Raw genomic sequence first — 17,408 nt, 5'->3', positions numbered from 1 at the left:
CTCCAATCTCTGAATAGCTTTCTCCCTCACCTTCTTTTCTTAAATGTTACCTTGTCAGAGAGGCCTACCATGACCACTCTATTTTAAGTAGCAACCCTTCACATTCTGGATCCCCTTTACTTATCTTGACTCCTTTTTCATAAAACTTAGTATAATCTAATATGCAATATAATGTCTTATGTTTATTTCCTATGTTTCCCCAACAGAAAGTAAACTCTATATAGGCAGGAATTTTTGTTTGTTTTGCTCCTTATTGGATTCCCAGGATCTAGAACAGTGCCTGGCACAAGGAAAACAATAAGTATTTGTTAAATGAATAACTGAATTGCATAGAGAGAGACAAGGCAAGGCATGTGTTTTTATGAAATGATTCATTATGTAGAATTTGCCGTATTCAGATCAAAAGAGGCCTGCTAGTTTAGGCCATCCACAGAAACATGCAAATCATTTCAAAATAGCTAACCACAAACTTTTATTCAGTGTGTACTATGTTCTAAGAACTATGCTAAGCATTTTTACCAGCATTTTCCCTTTAAATCACATAAAGTTGAGGTCCAGGGAGGTTAAAAAACTTGCCCAAGGTCACACAGCTCTCAAGTGACAGAACCAGAATTTGAACTAAAACTATTTAAGTGCATAGGCTTTGTGTTTAGCCAGCATACTGCTGCTTCAGAGTGTAGACTTTCCTAATGATTCTTAAATGCTGTCCTGTGTCTCTTTAAAAATCAGTTTACTAGCCTAAAGCTGTGGCTCATATACTATATGTTTTTAAAAAGGTTTATCTTGATTGTGCTAATATTACATCATTGTTTATTTAGCTAAGGGCTTCTGTTGGCACTTATAAGAGCATGTGCGCTCTTATCCCTGTGTGTTTCTGAGATTTTAGAATCTGTTGATATGCTGTTGGCTTTGCAAGTTCTTCAAGGCAGGTTAAAGGACTCCTATAACCTCAAGGACTCCTCTCTCCTCTCACTGGACTTTTAAAACTTAAGGGTCCTCTGAAGGCACTGCAGGCTGCAGTGTCTAATTCAAGTCAACCGATTTCTTGAGTATCTCTACTCTGGACTCCGAGGGCACAGAGGGTATAGATAGTTCTTGCCTTTTCAGGCCCTGGGTGGAGCCAGGGAGAATGATGGAAAACACAATATAGCTAAAGGGACAGAGACAGCTTTTTGGGCAGGCAGGTGCAGAAGTAAAGCCGGCTGCAGCAGGAGTTGGGACAATTTTGCTCCATGTGAGGGGAGAGGAGAGAGATTTCCCTGGAAGGTGACGTCTGGGGTGGGCTTGACCAAGTGCAGGGTTTGGGGTGGGGAAGGGAAAGGCTGTTCTAGCAGTTAAGAGAGCTCAAGTGATGGGCAGGCAAAGGCACACACCTTTATTTGGGGTATGTGTGTGTGTGTGTGTGCGTGTGTGTGTGTGTGTAGTGCTGGGCAAAGGATTCAAACTGTGAAGAGGCCTATGTAGTGGGGACGACTCTATAGCCCTTCTGGAAGGTTTAGAGGAGGAGATACATATCCTGCTTCAGATTAGGGGCTGTAGCAGTGCGGAGGGTGTGTGAGAATCCTGGCTCGTGGTCTGCTCTAACCCACTTTTCTAGAGGAGACCTCTGCCTGGAGCAGACCACTTCTCCCTTACCTTTGTGTGCCTCGCGGTGCTGTTTGGAGTAGACACTCAGTTAATACACTTTGAATAAATGTATGTGTACACACACCAATTTATTATTTCTCTAACTTTTTTTTCTTGGAGGTTTTCTTTTAAATAGGGCAATTAGGAACAGATTCAGATACCAGGAGGAAGTCTCTGATCTCACAATGACTGCAGGCTGGCATGTAGCTGTGGGCAAGGGACAGGCTTTAGTTTCTTTGCATATTGAGTTGCTCGTTGTAAGATGAAAGCATTTCCTCCTTCTCCTGTTTTATGGTTTTATCAAATTTTGACTGCTCCAAGCACCTTCCTGGTCAGAACAAATGTATGGGGCTAATAGTGGGATAGATATTTGGTTTACCAGTACTAGTGCCTGCAGAGAGGTAAAAGGCAAAATGGTAATTTTCTTTAATTTCTCAGCCATAAAACAATTCACAAACTCAAATAGAAAAAAGTGCATATTCTTTAAAAAAATTAAAAAATACCTGCCAACTACAATTTTGAGGAATGGAAATAATTATTATTTTTTGTTTGACTTAATTACAATTCATTTGTAGTAGAAGTGTGAATGCTTGCCTACCACATACTGTTGATGTTTATGGGCTTATTTTGAAAGAGAGAGAGAGAGAGGGAGAGAGACTGAGGCATTCATGCATTTAGCGACTTGTCTGCATTAGAGAGTTAATTTTTATAGAATAAAAATTAGCAAGAAGCAGATATTATCTACCAAATGCCGAAGCATAATCTGTGACCAAATTTATGTGATGAGTGACTTAGAAGTAAACTTTAGCCCCTTTCTCCATAAGCTGAAGGCTAATTTGTTTCCCCATCCTTTTGGCATCATTTTCTCAAAGCATGTACACTAATTAACTGGTGACAGTAGATGGAATTCTGTCCTTCTGTCCAGCTTCACTCCAAGAAATTCTTACCCATTTTAAACTTACTCAGAAATAAAAATCTAGTCAATGGAGAAGCCACATTATAGGTCTAGATTATGCTCTATTTATATTTATTTTATTAAGCCCTCATTTATCCTCAGAGAAGATATTTTTGTATTGTTTTATAGTTTACAAACATGTTTCACCCTACTCCATGAAAATTTTACTGCTCTGTAAGAGGAGGTATTTTTATCTGATTTGACAGTTAAGAAACCTGAGCTTCTGATCTTTCTTGAGATCACTTGGCTAGCCTTTGACCGAATTATGTCCAGGATCTTGATATTCTGACTCCTAGAACCAGGATTTGGACGGGTTCCCCCACCAGACAGACTATAAAACTGCAGTGAACCTGCAAATCTCAGTGGGGAAATCAATTGTGTTTTAATTTCTAAGTACTTGAACCAAGCAAAAGTTGAAATAAGTATAAAATTTTAAAACTACTAACACTTACTGAATATTCACTATATGCTAGGCTTTGATAAATACATACATTATCCCATTTAACCTTTCCACAACCCTAAGAAGTAGGTCACTATAGTCATTTCCATTTTTGTAGATGAAGAAAGGGCTTCTAAAGGTTAAGAAAAAAGTCAAAAGTCACATGGTGAATAGCAGAGCTATATTTGAAGCCAAGTCTGCTGGATGCCAGAGCTAAGGGCTTAACCACTCTTCCAACTGTCAAAGAGGATCCATCAAAGGTCAGAAGAACACAGAACAACTATAAATAATGTTTATTGAGTGTTTCCTCTGTGTAGATATAGTGCTATATGTTTCACACGTAATTTCTCAATTGCTACTTAAACCTGCGGAGGAGGATCAGTCATAGTTTCAGTTTTACAGGTAGAAAAACTGAGGCACAGAGAAGTGCAGTATCTTTCTTTGGTTCACACAGTTAGTAAGTGGCAGAGCTGGTATCTGAATCCAAATATTTTGCTGAGAATCTGGGTACTTCCCATCTGTCTAATGCTTCAACCAGTCTTTTCTCGTTCTGTTTTGGTCAAAGGTGGGGGTTGGAGAGGGTGGATTTGATTGTTTAAGGTGCTCAGGGCTCTCAGGCATGTCAAGGGAGCAACATCATGCCATCTTGGACATGCTGGTAATAAGCAAACTTTTACTACAAGAAAAGTAACAATTTAATAGGAACGTTCTTCAAGGGCTTTGGCATGGGGAGAGTTGTCTGGAATACCACATTATTGGCTTGAGAACAGTAAATATGCCTCAGAGGTTTTCACTGTAAGTAGGGGTTTGGACAGATTAGAAGTGTTTACTCCCATGAGTCTGAAGAGAGGACAAGGTTAGGTTAAGTAGCTATTATTAACAGTTGACTATAAGACCATGGGGCTGTGGTTGTCACAGTCTGTTAAATAGATTATTAGACTAATATGTGCTACTTGTTTATTTTGTATTATTGTTATTGGTTTCAGGCATGCAGAATTAGATTAATCATGATCCTGGCTTTATAACATTGTCTACATTAGTCCTTGTGACTGGTTTATACTGATTATTGTTTTAAATGATTCTGTTATAAAGCATAATTAAAACATGTTATAATATGTGCTCCTGGGTACTCTGGACCTGGAGCTACAGCTCTGGCACTTGGTTTATCTGTGAAATCTTTCCCACATTCTGGACATAAAACCTAGGAGGAAATGGCCTTGGAGAGTCAGCCCTGAACCCCAGAACATGACCAACGACAGTGCCATTGATAAGAAGCTTCTCTCCTTTCCACCAGGGGTTAAGTTTTAGGGGCAGATTCAGCCACAGGCTTGGTAAGAACACAATATTCATGACATCCTCTCCAAATTCCAAGGAAATAAACAAGTGGTCATTTTCCAGGAAAATTGAGGCCATTTTTCAGTGCCCTGAGAATCTCATAATCACCTTTCCTCTGCCAATTAAAAAAGTTGTTCACACCTTCAACCCTTTCTCTTGGGAGGGCCGGTTGGGGTGAGGCCAACAGAGCTGCTTCTGATGGGAAACTTGGGGAGCCTGCACCCTGTCCATCCATGGCCTGGTTAGAAATCCTCTAAAAGGTATTTACAGGGAGAAGCTGAGGTGGCTTTGAAGAGAAATCTCTTTCCAAACCAACCACGTAGCAGACGTTCATACTTGTTTTCTTTTTCCTCATCACAACTTCTTTCTGTTTCTATGGGAAACATACTTGTTGCATCTTCCCTACCACTAAAGTGGATTTTAATGGTGAAACCAAAGTGGACTGGACATTTTGTGTTTCTAGTGGTTGAGGTCATTGCTAAGAGTATTCCTCTATCAAGGGCATTTGGGTTACATTTTCTTTTTGGTTGTCTCTAGTTTGGCAGCACATTGCAGTGGCTAAGAGCATGAACTCTGCAGTTGTTTCAAGTTCCAGCTCCACATACTAGCACATTTGAAAAAAAATCAGCAACACTTTTAACTTTGCTCCATATAGCCCTTATCTATGAGATAATGGTAACTACATGAAGTTGTTATAAAGATTAATTCAGACCTCCTTTGTAATGCATTTAGCACAGCTCTTAGCACATAGAAAGCACTCAGTAAATGTTAGTTACTGATGTTATTATAAAACATATATCTTAATATATACTTGTATTTTTATTTCTCCTGGCTGAATACCCTGAGTAGGATTTTTGGGTCCAAGTGTGTGTGCATTATTACAGTTTAATACATGGTACCTGGTTACTTTCTAAAAAGTTTGCAGGGGCTGCCCTGGTCACTGTGGCTTAGTGGTTAGAGTGTCAGCAGGCACATCAAAGGGTCTCAGGTTCAACTCCCCATCAAGGGCATGTACCTGGGTTGCAGGTTCAATCCTGGGCCCCAGTTGGAGCGTGTACAAGAAGCAACCAATTTTTTTTTCCCTCCCTCCCTCCCTCCCTCCCTCCCTCCCTCCCTCCCTCCCTCCCTCCCTCCCTCCCTCCCTCCCTTTCTCCCTCCCTCTTTCTCTTTTTCTTTTCCCCCTTCCTCCCTTCCACTCTCTCAAAAAATCAATGGAAAAAATATCCTTGGATGAGGGTTAACAAACAAATAAGAAAAAAAAAAAAGAAAAAGAAAAAGAAAAAGAGGAAGACAAGTACCACATGATCTCACTCATATGTGGAATATAATAAACAAAATAAACTGATGAACAAAATGCATCCAGAGACATAGAAGCATGGAACAGACTGAGGGATCTCAGAGGGGAGATGGGGAGGGGGGAGGGGGCCAGGAGAGATTAATCAAAGAACTTAATATGTTTATAAGCATAACCCATGGACACAGACACTGGTCTGGGGAAGGCCTGGTGGTGGGGCGGATGTGGAGTGGAGGGGATCAATGGGGGTAAAAAGAGGACGTCTGTAATATTTTCAACAATAAAGATAAAGAAACAAAATAAAATAAAATAAAATAAAATAAAATAAAATAAAAAAGTAAAATAAAGCAAAACCCTCTACTGGGGAGGAAAACAAAGAAAAAGAAAAAAAAAGTTTGCAGTGACCCTGGCTGGGTAGTTCAGTTGGTTAGAGTGTCATCCTGATATGCCAAGATTGTGGGTTTGATCCCCAGTCAGGGCACATAAAAGAATCAATCAATGAATGAATAAATAAGTGGAACAACAAATCAATGTTTCTCTCTCTCTCTCTCCCTTCCCACCCTTCCTCTCTCTCTCTCAAATCAATTTTAAAAAGATGTTGGCTGCAATGGATCGTGAATGGGAGTGGTATTCTCCAAACCTTACCAACATAGGGTTAGGAATCATTTAAATTTTGAGCAGTATATTGGGTAGAAATGTTTTTCTTATCATTTTAATTTGCATCCTCCTGACTTCTAAAGCGACTGAGCACTTATACTTAGATTTATTGGCTATTTTCAGATTGTCTTCTAACTCTGAGCAGGCTATGCATATTCCTAGCCTTTGTTTATGGGATTTTACAAATATTGTTATTTTGAGTAATATTACTAATTTATAAGAACTTTCCATGAATTAAGGATATTAACTATGTTGAAAATATTTTTTCTCATTATATATTTGCCTTCCATTTCTTTTGTGATCTTCTGCTATACTACCATTTACATTTTTCATGTAACTGATGTAACCATTTTTCCGTCATGTCTTCTGGGTATCCTGTTATTTTTCAAAGACTTTTGAGTGCCATGTATATGCTAGAATCATGCGGTTCTCATTGCATTACAGCAGTGGCTCTCAATTTTCTGTGGGCATCAGCATCACTTGTGAAGCTGTTGAAAACTATGTTTTTGGGGGCTTGATCACAGAATTTTGAGAGGTGGGGCTTAGACGCATATTTATGAAAAAGGAGAGTCTCATTTTGAAAAATGCAGGCTGCGTAAAAGCAGGTTCTCGTCATGGACAACAGTATGGTGATTGCAAGGGGTGGGGGGGGAGTGGAGGTGGAAGAGGGTATGAGGGGTTAAATGGATATGGAAAAAAATTAAATTTCATTAAAAAAAAGAGTAGGTTTTTAAATTGACAAAATGTTGATGTAGTTGTTGAAGCTGGTACTACAGAGGGAATGTTTGTATCCACCCCAGAATCATACATTGAAATCTTACCCCTGAATGTGATGGTTTTAGGAGACTAGGCCTTTGGGAAGTGATCAGTTTATGAAGGTGAATTCCTCCTGAATTGTAGGAAAAGGCCAGAAACAACAAATGAACTCTGAAGAGTTGGTTAGCAAGCTTCCCAGAATCACAGATGTCCCCTTGAAAACTAGGGAAACATTTCTGCCAGGAACTGAAAACAGATCCTTATCGTTCCGGGAAGCTTGCCCCCAGGAAGAGTTGTGGCCTTGGGGAAAATGTTAAGCATATAGCTCACAGAACAAAGCCACTTGTTCTTATGCATTTTATGGTTAATACTGATCACTATTTCTCACACCTGCTTTTCTGTGGCTCACAATAAAAATCTCTGGATGGTGAGGAGGGTTGTTGCAGCTCCCCCTGAGCCTCAACTCTCTGCATCTCCACCTAAATTCTACATTCTCCATGTCTCGAGTTTCTTCGCGTCCCACAAGCGCTACAGTTGGCACAGCGAGCAGGGTCCATAGCCACGGTCTTGGTAGGTAAGTCACAGGGAACCAGAGAGGGAAACGTGTGCTAGAAGGAAAGCGAAACTCCCAGGAAAGAGGAGACAGAGTCATGGGAACTCCCCATCCGCGAAAACACAGTATAAGAGGTTGTTACAGAGCTTGCTGGCAAACCCTGGGGTAAAAGTGAAAGAGAAACAGTTTAAAGAGTTATTCATGGCGGTAAAAAGACATTGTTATTGGTTTCAACCAAAAGGTAAAGCACAATTAAATCTGAAAGTATGGAGACAAGTTATGTGGGCTCTTAGAAGAGCACAGCAGTTAGGGGACCCTGTTCCTATGGGAGTATGGTCATTATGCAATTTAATTTCCACAGTAATTGCCCCATTTCAGTTGGACTCTGAACACAATACAGATTATGAGAGACCTGTTTTTGATAGGGATAAACAAGAGAATGTCCTGTCGGGAAACTACAGATTGGGCGCAGAGGCCTGGGCCCCCCAGGGCCCCGGGGAAAACAATGTGGCCTTTCAACAATGCCAATCTCAGGGGGAAATCAATTACCCCTCCATGCCCACACCAATGTTGCAGAACTAATGCATGCTACCCAGGGGAGTGCTGCACTGGACCTTCCTAGTGTGCACTATGTTACACTAGTCCAGGGTGCAAGAGTTCAGAAGTTGCAGACTAATGTGTTTGGGCCTATTCCTAAAAATATTGTAGAACTATTGTTAGGTAGAAGTAGTTTGACAACACAGAGGATTTTAGTGCACACTGGAATTATTGATTCAGACTATTTAGGTGAAATCTCGGTCATGATCAGTGTATCCAAAACTACTAATATCGATGCAGGGCAAAGGATTGCACAATTGCTTATATTACCATATATTAAAGGGAAAGCTGCACCACTCCAAAGACAAGGAGGGTTTGGAAGCACAGGCAAACAGATTTTCTGGCATACTGTCATTAATGATATATGGCCCCAAATAAAATTGAGGGTAAATAATAGGGAATTTGAAGGATTATTGAACACAGAAGCAGATGTGTCTATTATAGCTTATCAGAATTGGCCGAAAGAATGTCCTTTGCAAACGGTTAGGGCTCAATTTACTGGAATCGGCACACTAACCAATGTATATTAAAGTACTAAAGAATTATAGGGTGTTGGGCCAGAGGGACAGATAGGACAGTGTCAATTTTATGTGGCTGAGATTCCTTTAAATTTGTGGGGAAGAGATTTGTTGACTCAGTGGGGAGCCACTTTAGAGATTCCTACTATATCTAAGTCTGAAAGACAGTTCATGCTCAGTTGTCATGGTTCTGCAGCCAGAATAGCATTTCCAAATTTAGAGTAGGGGCCCCTGTACAGCTCTTCGCTTTACAACTCACCTGGAAAACGGAACAACCCATCTGGGTGGAACAGTGGCCCCTTCGTCAAGAGAAATTAGAAGTGCTGCATGACTTAGTACAAAAACAATTACAAGCTGAACATATTGAACCTTCCTCTAGTCCTTGGAATTCTCCTGTGTTTGTGATAAAAAAGAAATCTGGAAAATGGAGAATGCTGACTGATCTTAGAAAAGTTAATGAGTGTATTCAACCCATGGGTCCTTTACAGCCAGGAATGCCTTCACCAGCTTTAATTCCACAAAAATGGAGCATCATTATTGTAGATCTAAAATATTTTCTTTACGATTCCCTTGCATCCCAAAGATAGAGAAAAATTTGCTTTTACCATCCCTACACTCAATAACTGGATGCCTGCTGAGAGATATCAATGGAGGATTTTGCCACAAGGCATGTTAAATAGCCCTACTATGTGTCAACAGTTTGTGCACCAGCCCCTACAAAAAATCAGAAAAGCTTATTCTGAAAGTTTAATCTATCATTATGTGGATGATATTTTGTTTGCTCATTCAGAAATGCCTGTTTTACAACAGATATTTAACATGGCTCAGCAGGAATTGACAGAATACGGGTTAATTATAGCTCCTGAAAAAGTTCAAACTACAACACCCTTTAAATATTTGGGTCAGTTAATTGAGTCTACTACTATCACAACTCAAAAGGTGACCATTAGAAGAGATAGTCTAAAAACGCTCAATGACTACCAAAAATTACTAGGAGATATCAATTGGCTACTACCATCCTTAGGGATCCCTACATATGCATTGACTCATCTCTTTCAAACTTTAGAAGGAATTAACCCATGAAGCAGAAATGGAATTAAACTGGATCGAAGAGCATGTTCAAAGGGCTCAGATAGATTGTATAGAGTCAATGAAAAATTTCCAGTTGCTAATATTTCACACCCTACATTCTCCTACAGGATTGCTAGTACAAGCTATGAATATTATTGAATGGGTATTTCTGCCACATCATAGTCAGAAGAATATGGAAGAGTATATTTCAAAAATATGTTATATAATTATCCGAGGTCGCAATCGTTTAAGAAATTTAACTGGGAGGGGCCCTGATGTAACTATTGTGCCATTCAATAACGCTCAAATTCTAACATTGTGGCAATTAAATGAAGACTGGCAAATTGCCTGGTCTGATTTTCTTGGAAAAATTTCTAATCACCATCCCAAAGATAAATTATTTCAATTTCTAAAGAAAACACAATGGATATTATCTACTATAGTTCAAAAGGACCTACATTTATACAGATGCTAATAAGGCTGGAATGACTGGGTGTTCTGGGGAAAATATTTCCTGAGTAGTAAAAATGTCTCTAACCTCTGTCCAGCAGGAGGAGATATCAGCCATTAACCTATTACGGCAAGAGCAAGAACAAACACTTAATATAGTTACTGACTCTCAGTATGCTGAACTCACAGTTAAACATATAGAAACAGTCACTATTATTGAGGATTCCTCACCAACTAATTTGTTATTTTTGCAACTACAGCAGTTAATTCGTGCACGTAAATGCCCGCTCTATATCACCCATATAAGGCACACACACAACTTCCTGGACCCATGGCAGCAGGTAATCATGAAATATATAAAAAATTAGTTGGATCAGTTTTAAAAGCCACAAAGGCTCATGCCTTACATCACCAGAATGCAAGGGCCTTAAAAGATGATTATCATATTTCCTGGAGGCAGGCTCGTCATATTCTGGTCAATGCCCTATCTGTACACAAATCCAAGGGCAGTGAATGCCAAAAGGGGTAAATCCTTGAGGCTTTGCTAGTAATGATTTGTGGCAAATGGACGTAACACATTTCTCTGAGTTTGGAAAGTTGCAATATATACATCATACTATAGATACTTGTTCTGGATTAACTCGGGCGACCCCCTTACCTAATGAAAGAGCTGATGCTGTTATAACACATCTTCTTGAGGCTTTTGCAGTGATGGGTCTTCCTAAAGCCATTAAGACAGACAATGGACCTGCATACCTGGCAGGCAAAACGCAACACTTCTTTTCTAAATACCATATACAACATGTCACAGGCATTCCTGATAATCCACAGGGGCAAGCAATTATTGAATGAGCTAATAGAACCCTCAAGGAGATGCTGCAAAAACAAAAATGGGGAATAGGGACTCAGTCACCTAGACAGAGAATTGCAAGAGCTCTTTTTACTATTAATTTTTTGAATAAAGACACTCAGGGCGTTACTGCAGCTGAGAAACTCAGTGAGAGTTCTTCAGAGGTACATCAACCTGTGTATGTAAGAGATGTCCTTACGAATACCTGGACCCCCTCTGAAGTTTTGCGGTGGGGCCATGGTTATGCTTGTGTTTCCACAGGCCAACAGAAGTATTGGACGCCTGTAAGGGAAATCAAGATTAGACATGAGCAAGCAAAGGAGGAGTGAATTTAACAACTTAACTTGAAGCGTGCAGAAGTTAGATCTTCATGCACAAACCATCACTGTCCCTTTGCCTCAAACACAAAGGGCTATGGTTCCTACTTGGGGCCAACTAAAGAAGATGAATCAGAAAGCTGAACAAGGGTTGCAAGAGTCTGGGCAGCCAGTAAATACAACTACCCTTTTCCTTGCCGTGCTTGCTGTTATTTCCACACAGGTAATGCCCATCCAAGCAGAAAACCACACTTATTGGGCATACATCCCTAATCCACCCCTAAACAGGGGAGTAGGGTGGCGGGATTCTACTATTCCTATTTATACTAATGAAACATCGTGGATGCCAGGACCTTTTGATACTCGAGGCCCAATAGCTCCTCATGAAGAGGGGATGATTATTCCCTTTTATGATAAGAGTAGAGGGTCTACCCATATGCATAGGAGTTTCTGAGCATTGCTTAAAAGTACTGACTGCTGCCTGGGTGTCTGTAGTCCAAAATTCTACTAGGAAAGATGAAAAATTGAGGAAATTATTTTTACTCCAAGGAAAAACTTTTAGTGGCAACATCAGCAGCAGCAGCCTGCCCTCTCCTGAATGGCCACCATGCCATACCACTATAGCAACATCTTTGAGTGATTGGGTACATTGGGAACAATGTAGAGGTGAAGTAGCTTGGGTTCTTATTAATACTTCCTATGGGAGTGTCATTGATTGGAGCCCTCATGGTTCTGCCTGAGCGAAGGGTCAAGGTTCGGACTTACGGTGGCATTCTGCTGGTCGTGGTAATATATCTACACATGCTAATGGCACCATCCAATGGCATGGGGGAGGCATGTCTGCAAGTGCTCCACATCTAATCGGTGGGCCCTTTCAGTCCCACCTATGGAAACTGATGAATGCATTAAACCCTATGTATGCTTGGAATGGAAATCTATGGCAAAACATTACGACTAATCAAACTCAGTTACAATTTACAAGGATCTTGATACGTTGGACACAGCTTGTGTCCGATTGCCATATCTTATAATGATTGGGCAGGTATTATGGAATTCTTCTAACTATACACTGACTTGTCGTAATTGTTCTTTTTATACCTGTGTGAATTTCCCCACCCCCTTTAATAGTTCTTTACAGGACATTTATCTGCTGAAAGTGTGTTCTGGGATATGGACACTGGTCCAATTGTCTCATCCTTGGCAAGATTCTCCAACCATGATGTTGTTTCAACAGTTGGTAGAATATCTGAAAAGAGGCAAAAGAATGGTTGGCATGATTATTGCCCTTATCATGGGGCTTATAGCTGTCACTGCCATGGCGGCTACGGATGGAGTAGCCTTGTACCAAAGCATGCAAACTGTACATTATATACAACAATAGCATACTAACTCTGAGCAGTTATGGACGTCTCAGAGGTGGATTGACTCAGAAATTAATGCTAAACTAAGAGATTTAGAACTAGCTGTAGTTATGTTAGGAGATCAAATAGTTTACAACGTCAGATACATCTTAAATGTGATTGGAACACGTCTACCTTTTGTGTCACTCCTGTTCCTTGGAATCAAACACACCTTCCTTGGTCTATAGTACAAAAACATTAATATACCACTCACATAACATGACTGAAGAAATTGGGGAATTACAAAAACATATTTCTACTACTCTTCAAAATCAACTACAACTAGTTTCTGGGACTGATTTAATACAAGGGCTGCAGGAAGGCTTACAAAAGTTAAATCCTCTTAATAGTCTTACAGCAGTGGGAGGAGGTGTGGCTGGAATTTCCATTCGCTGTTGTGTTGCTTTTTGTCTCCTCTACAGAGTCTGGAGAGGAGCTCGCCGATCGCAAAACTTAATCACCAAAGGACAGCAGAAAGCAGCTGCCTTCTCTATCCTGCTTCATCAAATTCAGCAAAAACAAAAAGGGGGAAATGTAGGAAAAGGCCAGCAAACAACAAACGAACTCTGAAGGAGTTGGTTAGCAAGCTTCCCAGAATCGCAGATGTCCCCTTGAAAATGAGGGAGACATTTCTGCAAGAAACTGAAAACAGGTCCTTATCATTTTGGGAAGCTTGCCCCCAGGAGAGTTGTGGCCTTGGGGAAAATGTTAAGCATATAGCTCACAGAACAAAGCCACTCGTTCTTATGCATTTTGTGGTTTCTACAGATCATTCTGTCTCACACCTGCTTTTCTGTGGCTCACAATAAAAATCGCTGGATGGTGAGGAGGGTTGTTGCAGCTCCTCCTGAGCCACAACCCTCTGCATCTCCACCTAAATTCCACATTCTCCCTGTCTCGAGTTTCTTTGCGTTCTGCGAGCACAACACTGAATGGGATACATGCTCTTATAAAAAAAGAGAACTCCATCACTCCTTCCCCTATGTGAAGTTACATTGAGAAGTTGACTGTCTATGAACCAACAAGAGCACTCTCACCAGAACCAACCATGCTTGCACCCTGATCTTGACCTTCAGCCTCCAGAATTTTGGGAAATAAATTTTTGTTGCTTATAAGCCACCCAGTCTATGGTATTCTATTATAGCAGTCCAAATGAACTAAGATACTGGGTGACAGGCACTGGAGGATTCCTTACACTATGCTTTTTACTTTTGAATATGTTTGAAAGTTTCCATAAGTAGTAGCTTTGAGAGAAAAACTTCTGATAGCCTGCAAAGCTCACCAAAGTTTTGCCACAATCAGAGTTGACTAAGCAGCAAAGATGTTTGTTAAATTGACCTAGAAGGTCAACTAGGAAGGAACATGGCCTCATGATGGTGGTGTTGAGCAATAAAGCCAGCTGCCCAAAGTGGGAACTAAGCCAAAGCCTGAGCAGCCTGCCAGGATTGTGCTGGAGCCTTGGGTCCTGAATGACTGGGCCTTTTCTTGATTTCTTCCTGGCTTCTCTCTCAGTTCTGCAGGACTCCATGGAGAGGCAGGAGCAGATATTTCTGTTTCTTGGGGGGGGGCAAGGAAAAAATGAAAGTCAGTCTTCAAGTCTCTCTTGGGGATGACAGCAGCAGGTGGTAGTCGTGGTAAGATCTTTGGTGATCAGTGAATTAGAAGTGTTCCCATTTCTCATTATATTGGCACATCTCTCCTTCCATTAAAAATCCATTGTCAATCATCTTTTTATACTCAGCCTAAATCTTCCAATCTCATCTCTCTTTTTTATCCCCAGCATGGCACTTTCTTCCTAGTCATATTAACGTCTCTGCTTTGACTATGATTGGCTTACTTCTGCCTCCACAATACACACAAAACACTATAGTCGACCCAGGATGAACTCACCCAGGCTTTCCTGAGTCCTAGTCTTCACCTCTCAAAATACTGCTCAAAATGCACTCAGGGGAAGCCCAGGGCAGGCTGACCCTCCACTGTACAACATGTAAGGACAAAGATAACCAGGTAATTAAGGAAACTATCAGAGCAAAGAAGTTTCACCATGAACAAGTAAAATAGTCTGTCACTAGGGGAAATGGAAAGAATGCTGGAGAAGGAAAGAACTTTTGAGAAAGTCTCATAAGAGCCCGTGGAGAGATACAAGAGGAAATTAGTTACACCCATAAATCAAAAGTATGTTGCCATTGCAAGGAATAATCAGAATTCTTGAAAAGGAAATCCTGACAATGTGATTACCAAAATTAATTTCAAAATTCCACAAAAGTCTAAAAGCCAAGGACAGATTTAGTAATATGGAAGATAAAGTTGAAAAAAGAAATAATCTAAAACTGAAAGACATGACGTGAAAATAGATGAAAAAGATGAGAAAAGGCTGAGAAAAGACCTAACCAGTTCACCCTCCATCCCCTCCAATAGGGTCTCTGAAGAATGGGAAGAACATGGAGAGAGGATGTAACTTCTTTCAAAACAGAGAAATGACGGAGCTTCAGGCTGAAAGGAACCATCTGGATAGGCATTGTTGAAATTTCTGCCCTGCAAGAATAAAAAGAATATCCTTAAAGTTTTCAGAAAGAAAACAAGAGTGCTTGTGAAGGACCTTAAGTCAAATTGGGTCAGGCTCCCATCAGAAACCCTGGCTGTTAAAAGGCAATGAAGTGGCACGTCCAGATTCTGAGGGAAATGATCTGAATGTAGAAAAAAATACCAGCAAGACTAAGCATAAAAATATCTTTGGACACAGGCAAGGACTCAGAAGGATTGCCTTCTATATCTTTTTTCTAGGAGAGTCATTCAGAGCTGTCCTAGAGCCAAACAAAAAAGGAACCAAACAGAAAACCATGAGATCCAAGCAACCAGTCTAAAAGGACAATGACAAAAAACCCTAGGATGATGGCAATTGCTCTACGCACCGACAGCAGTGAGTCTCAATTAGAACAGGAAGCCGGAGGGCTCCATAGAAGCAGTCTTCAGGAAGAAAGTAGGTAATGCGACAAAGCCATGTGATTCCAATCTAGGAGCTTCACGACAGCCTGCTGTCACTGAGATGGTGGCACAAGTCTCTGTTTTTTTCAACAAGAAAAAGAATGGCCACTAGATATTCTGTGAAATAAAATGAAACACTCTACAAGAAAGTCATGGTCTAAATATGAAGCAAGTTAGATTTGGAGCAGTAGGTGGTGTATAAGAGAATAGTGATGGACACTCTGAATTAAATAAAGTCCCTTTGAATTTGTAATGGGTACTCCCTATAAACATCTCTGTGCTGAGTGTGGGGTTTGTTTCCTGAGAGGGGTTTGCCATTTTTATAACATATATTTCTTGCCCTGGCCAGTGCTTCTCAGTGGTTAGAGCATCAGCCTGTGGATGAGGGATTTCGGCTTCTATTCCTGGTCAAGGGCATGTACATGCTTCTGTAGGTTCAGTCCCTGGCCCAGCAGGGACACATGCGGGAGGCAACCAGTCGATGTGTCTCTCTCACATGGATGTTTCTCTCTCTCTTTCTCCCCCCTCCCCTTTTCCCTTCCACTTTCTCTAAAAATCAATGGAAGAAAATATCCCGCGGTGAGGATTAACAAAAAAGAAAGAAAGAAACCCATATATTTATTTACAGGTCAGCTTTTCCCTAATAATTCTTTTGAACAATCACCCGGTGTTGCTCAGTGGTTGAGCATTGACCTCTGGACCAGGAGATTACAGTTCAGCTCCCAGTCAGGACACATGCTTGGGCTGTGGAGCCCATCCCCGGGGGGGGGGGGGGCGGCGTGCGGGAGGCAGACCAATGACTCTCTCTTCACTGACCTTTCTATCTTCCTCTTCCTCTCCCTTCCTCTCTCTGAAATCAATTAAAACATTAAAAAACAAACAAACCTGTTACTCCCTTTAAAAAACACAACAGGCAGTAAACAGGTATAAAGTATGAAAATGGTGTTGTATTCTCTCTCTCCCACCCCTTTACCTCCCTCCCTCCTCTCTCTTCTTTAACCAATTATTTTGTTTTTAACATAGTAGTGGTAGCTTTGGATTAGAATTAGATCTAAAGCTCAGTATCTGAAAATTTAAACTTATGGCTATTAAGAAGCATAAACTTTTAAAAATATCCATTAACCCTAATATCAAAGCCTCAAATTTTTGTAATCTATTTCAAGAAATTCTTAGTAACTAATAGCTCTTGTTTTGAGGAAATATATATGTAAAATTGAGTAACTCCTTTAATTTCACTTTATTTTTTTCTGCTAAATCCAAATAAAATTAAATAATTCTTAAAGAAATATTTACAGAAGTTATCTCTGCATTGTGGGGCTGGGATATATCTATCTATCTATATATATATTATACAGGGTGTTCCACAAAATGTATATACACTTTGAATAATTATTAATCCCAATGGGTTAAGTCTGAAAAGAAAGAAACATCAATTGAGTTATCAGTGTGTATACATTTTTATTCTATTAACGTGTGTATACATTTTTTGGACATTGTGTGTGTGTGTGTGTGTGTGTGTGTGATTTTTAATTTTTTTCTACCAAGAATATGCATTTGCCTTTATAAAAGAAAAAACCCTATAAAATTTAAAGAGAAAAATGATTT

This window comes from Miniopterus natalensis, chromosome 10, assembly GCF_054644295.1.
Source record: "Miniopterus natalensis isolate mMinNat1 chromosome 10, mMinNat1.hap1, whole genome shotgun sequence".
NCBI lineage: Eukaryota > Metazoa > Chordata > Mammalia > Chiroptera > Miniopteridae > Miniopterus > Miniopterus natalensis.
This window is presented reverse-complemented; position numbering follows the sequence as displayed.